The sequence below is a fragment of the Dasypus novemcinctus genome, chromosome 19 (genome assembly GCF_030445035.2).
Source record: "Dasypus novemcinctus isolate mDasNov1 chromosome 19, mDasNov1.1.hap2, whole genome shotgun sequence".
Lineage (NCBI taxonomy): Eukaryota > Metazoa > Chordata > Mammalia > Cingulata > Dasypodidae > Dasypus > Dasypus novemcinctus.
The window spans coordinates 20000226-20006225 of NC_080691.1; positions in this window are offsets into that span (position 1 = coordinate 20000226).

The following is a 6000-nucleotide window of genomic DNA, read 5'->3' on the forward strand; positions in this document are numbered from 1 at the left end:
GTGGGATTTGGACTCGATTTGTAAAGATAAATTAAGATTTTAGCAGGCATGGAAAAGGGGAAGACATAAAGGCATTTAGGAATGTGGCATGTTTAGGAAAATTCAAGAAGTCCAACCTGGCTCCATAGATTATACGGGTGCTCTCATGCTCTGTAATTGAATTGCTGGGCTAGATCCTAGGAAAAGGTGCAGTAAAAACATGTGGCATAGGGGAGCAGATACAGCTCAGTGGTTGAGTGCTTCTCATGTACAAGATCCTAGGTTCAATGCCCGGTAACTCCTTAAAAAAAATAAAGTGGCATAGTCTCTGTCATTAACAAGACTGAAAACAATCACACGACAGCAAATAACAAAATCTTCTCTAAAATACTAAATTTTGTGGTACTGTAAAAGCTCAGTCAAACAGAGGGTAAACTGGAGGGGTCAAGGAGTCTTCATCAATGAGGAAGGAATTGATCTGGGCCCAGAAAGATAGATGAGATAAGGGGAGCATGAGAGAAGAGCAGGAGTGAAAGCAGCAAGTATCTACAGTCCCCTCTCCTGTAATAGGCACTACAAAGCACATTAAGTTATCCTTTAAAGGATAGCAAGGAAAAGGCCTGGTGCCTACTTTCAAGGAGCTTATTAAATATAGCTATCAAGATGAAAAATATAACCAACAATTGGAACAGTATATAGTTCTGGATTATCCAGTTGGCAAACAGAGGAACCCCAAACAGATGCAGTCCAAATTTTCTGAAAGTATTTGATATTTCAGAAATCAAAGAAGTTTTCATTGGGGGAATCATTTTATAGTTTCATTTTCTTTAATTACGTATACTTATAATATGGTTTAGTTTAAGGCACTTGGTTTAGTTTTGGGTTGAGAGTGTCTGAAAGTTTCAGTTTAGCTTTGTAGAATGGGGTCAAGGCTAAATGGGTGGGAAATAAGTAATGCTGAGAGAAGTCAAGGCTAAATGGGTGGGAAATAAGTAATGCTGAGAGAATTCAAAGAAAAAGAAAAAAAAAAAAACCTTTGGACTAGAGCAATTTGGCAGGCTGGAAGAGTACAAGTAAAACTGTTCTGGAGGGCTAGGTAGAATTTGGCTCAAGGGGTGAACAAGAACTTCAATAGGAAGAGAAAGCCCCAAGAAGGGAATGACCTGAGGAAGGAGGCAGACAAGAGTAGAAGGAATAATGGAAATAAAGTTGAAAAGAGAATTGGAATCAAGTGGCTGTACAATTGTGAATCATTTTCTGTTTGGTATATAATCATTGGAGTTGTTCTTAATTATCCCTACTTCCTTTTGGACCATCAGTGGACTATATTGGAGACAATGACAATTGATAATCTCCATGGGAGACTCCTATCATGGTATGTTTATTTTATCTTTTTTTTTTTCCTCTTCCCTTCCCCGTTCCACACACAACCCCACCCCCACCCCACCGCCGGGTTTGCTGTCTGTGTCCATTCACTGCGTGTTCTTCTGTGTCCCTTTGTATTCTTGTCAGCAGCACAGGGAAACTGCATCTCTTTTTTGTTGTGTCATCTTGCTGCATCAGCTCTGTGTGTGTGTGTGTGTGGCACCACTCCTGGGCAGGCTGCACATTTCTCACACAGAACAGCTCTCCTTACGGGGTGCACTCCTTGCGCATGGGGCACCCCTACACAGGGAACACCCCTACATGGCACAGCACTCCTTGTACCCATCAGCACTGCACGTGGGCCAGCTCGCCACACGGGTCAAGAGGCCCTGGGGGAAACGGACTTGGCCCAGTGGTTAGGGCGTCCGTCTACCACATGGGAGGTCTGCGGTTCAAACCCCGGGCCTCCTTGACCCGTGTGGAGCTGGCCCATGCACAGTGCTGATGCGCGCAAGGAGTGCCGTGCCACGCAGGGGTGTCCCCCGCGTAGGGGAGCCCCACGTACAAGGAGTGCGCCCCGTAAGGAGAGCCGCCCAGCGCGAAGGAAAGTGCAGCCTGCCCAGGAGTGGTGCCACACACACTTCCTGTGCCGCTGACGACAACAGAAGCGACAACAGAAGTGGACAAAGAAACAAGACGCAGCAAATAGACACAGAGAACAGAGAAACAAGACGAAGCAAATAGACACAGAGAACAGACAACCGGGGGAGGGGGGGGATTAAATAAATAAATAAATCTTTAAAAAAAAAAAAAAGAGGCCCTGGGTTTGAACCCTGGACCTCCCATATGGTAGGGGGATGCTCTATCAGTTGAGCCTAATCTGCTTCCCTATTTTATCTTATCTTACCTCTTCATAGATACATACATACATACATGCATACCTTTACTGGATATTTCATGTAAATAGAATCACACAATATGTGGTCTTTTGTGTGTGGCTTCTTTCACTCAGTTGTTTTCAAGGTTCATCCATTTGTAGCAGGTATCAGTGTTCTACTTTTATTTTAAAAAGATTATTGTGGTAACATACAATATAACATTTCCCATTTTAACCACTTCTATGTATACAATTCAGTGGTGTTAATTATAGTCACAATGTTGGATAATGTGCTGCGAACACTGCCATCCATTACTAAAAGTTTTCCATCACCCCAAACAGAAACTTTGTACCCATTGTGCATTAATTCCTTGGGTTTTTTCTGTTTTTTGTTTGTTTGTTTTAACAAAGATGTATAAGACAGTAAGCCCGCTATAATTTGTTTCCTTGTATTTGGGTTTCTTTTTTAAATTTAAAAATTCAGTATTTTAGTCTTTGATGCACCTATGACTCTGTATCATCTATATCATCACACCGTTTTTTGTTGCATTTTTATTTTCAGATTTGTGAGAAAGAGTTGGTAATTCCAAGGAATTTAACTGATAAAAAAAGAGTATTAAAAAGTTGTGTTTTTTATTAGGAGAAATTTTATCAGTTTTATAAGTTTGTATGATTTACTATATTTCAAGAAAAAATTTTAAATTGTTATTTGAATGTGCTTGATCTCTTTTTTCCTTGAGTGTAGTAGAAAGAAAGAAATCCTTTTCATTGTAATTATTACAGTTGCCAAGGAGAGCCTCAACCCTTAGAGAGACTTACTTGCTAGTGACTTGGCAGTGTCAAACAAATGTTCAGCTTTTATTCTGACACTTCTTGAAGAATTTGATTGAAACTATATATGTCCAGATAACACTCAGCAAAGTGCCCTTCTTACATTTGTTTCAAGATATATTTGGAAACAAGAGAGATGACCTTGGACTCAGCTGCTTTTCCAATTTAGGACTTCTCTCTAGGCCCCTGAATAATAATATTCTCAAACATTTGAAATTCAATGAGTAGAAAACCATTTTTGCTACTGTGTGCCGTAAGTCCTATGATAGGGAACTTTCCCCCTAACAGTATGTTCTGCCACTAAAAGAAATGATATATTTAGACCACAAATTCTATATTAGCTTTCTAACCATCTACTTCAAAATACATTTGGAACACATGTGCTTTTCATCAGATTGTCTTTTTGTAATCTAAATTGAGCTGTCCTTACTTTTTAAAATATTTTAGCATAAGAAATAAAAAATAACCAGAGTTAACCCTTCACCTTGGCTTTCTGGCATTCAAAATTTGGTTTGAAGCCAGGGTTCTTTGTGGGTTGATGTAAGATCTAAAAGAGGATTTTGGAAGCTCTGACATCCCCTTCTAAGGGTATTGCCACCTGTCCAGATGACAATAGAAGTCCTGCTAGTCTAACCTCAAGCCTGAAAGCTAAGGTTAGCTTCCAGTTGTATCTCCGTTAACCCATAGAGATGGATGGTTTTAACTGTCGTTAAAGTGACAGTCTTACACTTAACATTTTACGTATTTAGGAGATATAAGCAGTTTCACTTTTAATTTGTTGCCACAGTCACAAGACAAATCTTAGGTAACTTTTTTGATACGGTTTTTCTTTTAAGTAAATAAAAAAGCCAAGAATGTCATTTGATCATTGCCTTGTATGACCTATTACCAAGGTAGTAGCATTTTCTGTTTCCACATAGTTCCCTAAGATGTTACAGTTGATTAGAGCGTTTATATAGAAATGATCAGTGTGGCATTAGTCTCCAAAATGTACAATACATTAATTCCCAATAAAATGCTGTGTTACACACATGCACACACATATGTTATACATGCACATGCTCATGTGGAAGTAAACATATCATAGTATCACACTTTGAAGGATAGCTTTTCTTGAGGATTCCTTGTTGCTTGATTTGAAACTGTTAGTCACAAGCTGAATGATTTTGAACAGATAGTCAACAGATTTAAAACTATTATTATTTAAGTTACTTTTAAAGATGACCCATCCTATCCCATCAGACAACAGAGCTGATCTTTTTTTTTTTTTTGAGGTACCAGAAACCAGTGATTGAACCTGGAACCTCGTCTGTGGGAAGCCAGTGCTCAACCACTATCAGCATCCCTGAGTTGGTTTTTTCATTTGTTTTGCTTGTTGTTTCTTTTTCTTCAGGAGGCACTGGGGGGGGGGGGTGGGGGTGGAAGACTCAGCCCAGTGGTTAGGGCGTCCGTCTACCACATGGGAGGTCCACGGTTCAAACCCCGGGCCTCCTTGACCCGTGTGGAGCTGGCCCATGCGCAGTGCTGATGCGCTTAAGAAGTGCCCTGCCACGCAGGGGTGTCCCCCGCGTAGGGAAGCCCCATGCGCAAGGAGTGCACCCCATAAGGAGAGCCGCCCAGCGCAAAAGAAAGTGCAGCCTGCCCAGGAGTGGCACCGCACACACAGAGAGCTGACACAACAAGATAACGCAACAAAAAGAAACACAGATTCCCGTGCCGCTGACAACAACAGAAACAGACAAAGAAGAAAACGCAGCAAATAGACACAGAGAACAGACAACTGGGGAAGGGGGGGGGGGGGGAAGGGGAGAGGAATAAATAAATAAATAAATAAATCTTTTTTTTAAAAAAGCACTGGGAACCAAACCCAGGACTTCCCATATGGGAGGCAGGTGCTCAACTGCTTGAACCACATCCGTTCCCCTTAATTTTTAAATTGTTACAAAGTATTGCATCAGCATTACTTTGCAGTTTCCTAACTAAAAAACTGCAACATTTATTTTTAATCTGACATTTACTCCTTAATAAAAACAGGTTTTGCATGGGTGTGGCTATCCTGTGTACCTTTCCATTATTTTATTGATGTTGAACTAGAGCAATTGCTAAAGTTGCCACACTGCCATAATTAAATAAGAGCTCATAGAACCCAAGCCAGTTGATTTTACAGGATAAGCAGTAAAGTTTGCTTTTCCTGGCACCAGGAACTCCACTGCCCAACTTTTGAACTCTACTTTTTAAAGATACAAAAGGAAAATAAGGTGATATTCTCCAAGATGTTAAGATCTGTAGTCCTAAAGGAAGATTTTAACGAGGGAAAAGTCACTCAGAGAAAATCTTTTATTTTAAGTAAGAGATTAAGTGTAAGTTTGGCTGAATGTTTTCATAAAACATTATTCGTTTTTGAAAGTATGTTTTCTCAGCCTTCTAAAACATAGATAAAACTTTGAACCAAAGAGAATATTTTATTAATATTTCCCGCATGTTTTGTACTTTTGAAATGTGTCAGTGTGTTTCAGGAGCCAATTCATCTACCTAGCTTTCTTTATATTCTCAAATCCTCTGAACCAAATCAGTGGGTCATTGTTGATTTTCAGTAAGAATTCATTGCTTGAGAATGAGTACCTATGTCAGCCTTCTTAAGGCAGGAGAGCGATCTAGCATCAGCTGCAGAGTAAACATATTTCTGTAACTCTTTTTATCTGTGTCTTCCATAGATGGAGTTCATATCCAGCTGTCTGCAGATTTATATAAAATCTGATTTATCCAAATATTTACATTATCATCAAATCAAAGATTTCTTTATTTTCTTTTTCTTTTCCTTATCGTGCCCATATATCTTACCTTGATCTTTTTGTTACAAAGCCCAGAAGTGTTTATTTAATGGAGGCAGATCTAATATGTTCCTTGCTAAAACTTGTTTTAAAACGTTTTCTCTTTTTTTCTGTCTC